Source organism: Pteropus alecto, unplaced genomic scaffold (assembly GCF_000325575.1).
Source record: "Pteropus alecto unplaced genomic scaffold, ASM32557v1 scaffold126, whole genome shotgun sequence".
NCBI classification, from domain to species: domain Eukaryota; kingdom Metazoa; phylum Chordata; class Mammalia; order Chiroptera; family Pteropodidae; genus Pteropus; species Pteropus alecto.
The window spans coordinates 462,185-463,862 of NW_006439187.1; positions in this window are offsets into that span (position 1 = coordinate 462,185).

A 1,678-nucleotide genomic window follows, 5' to 3' on the forward strand; every position below is an offset into this window, starting at 1 on the left:
TCTTTCCCTCCCGTGTCTGTGGAGGGGCTATGTTTGAATTAACCCCACAACATATAAATGAAATCATATGATATTTGTCTTTCTCAGTCTGACTCATTTCACTTAGTATAATATCCTCTAGGTCCATACATGTTTTCATAAATGGCAAGATTTCATTCTTTTTTTATGGCTGAGTAATATTCCATCATATATATGTACCACACCTTTATCCAATTGTCTTTCGATGAACATTTAGGTTGCTTCCATATCTTGACTATTGTAAATAATGCTGCAATGATATAGGGGTGCACACATCTTATGAATTAGTGTTTGATTGTTTTGAATAAATACCCAGAAGTAGAATTGCTGAGTCCTAAGGTAGTTCTATTTCTAATTTTTTGAGGAAACTCCAAACTTTTTTCCTGTTCTAATAGTTTTTTGGTGGAATCTTTGGGGCAACTATGATTTTCAATATTTATAGGAGATAAAAATGCTCTGCTGATTTTGGAAGAAAATGCAATAATTCAGCTGCTTGAATGATCAACGGATGACTCAAAATAGTGCTTTTCTTTGCTCTGTACTCAGAGTTATCACTGTCTTTTACTCTGTGCTCTCAATATAGTGAAAAAAAATGGATTTTCTTTAGGTAGAATAATGAACCTCATTAGATTTTAACTTGCATTGTGGTTAAAAGATACTACAGTTTTAAAAGTGAAAGACCTCTCTCTAGCCAAGTGCTTTGACATAGGATGGAAATTGAATGATTTTTTTTTTTAAGTTTGTGGGATTTAGAGTGTAACTCCTAAATACTAGTCATAAAATTGATTCCTGGCTAGGTCTTGAGGAACAGGCTTAATTTTTTCTTTTCTTTCATTTAGGTTTTTAACCTCCCGTTATACAAGTTTACATTTGTCCAATGAAGTAACAGGCTTGGACTATGTGGTTTGGGTGGGACATTTGACTTAGCTTCAGAAATTTTTACTCATAAAAACATTCCCAAATTTGTCGAGGATTTTAATAATTATTTTTTCTAATAGTAAATTAAAATATTCCATGGTGGATTTGATTTCTTTCCATGGATGTTAGCATGGTTATCTGGATTTCAAAAAGTAGATGATTAAAAATGGCCATAAAGTCTCAGGAAATGGTAATATGTTTGTAAAGTATATATCCTATATAACTATAAAATATTATTTATAACCTTTTTGTTTGGAAGCAACATTCTTGTCCAATCCTGTCATACCATAGATAAGGAATCTATGACACAAAGAAGTTTAATATATTTTTAAAATTTTCAATTACAGTATGCACCCTTGTGTTTATTGCAGTGTTATTGCCAAAGGTATAGAAGCAACTTAAGTGCTTGTCAATAGACAATTGAATAATGAAAGTGTAGTATATATATAAAATGGAATATTACTTGGCCATAAAAAGAATGAAATTTTATTTGTGACAACATGTATGGGCTTAGTGGCTTTATGCTAAATTAAATAAGTCAGACTGAGAAAGACAAATACCATATGATCTCATTTATATGTGGAATGTAGAAAGGTTTAATATCTTAACAAGATCACCCAGCTAGCAAGTCACAGAGCCAGGACTAGAACTTAACTGATTTGATTTTCACTATAGAGCTCTAAGAACTTAGAGTTATGGAAGTTAGAGGAACTTAAACTCTTAAGTCACTATATAATGCTTG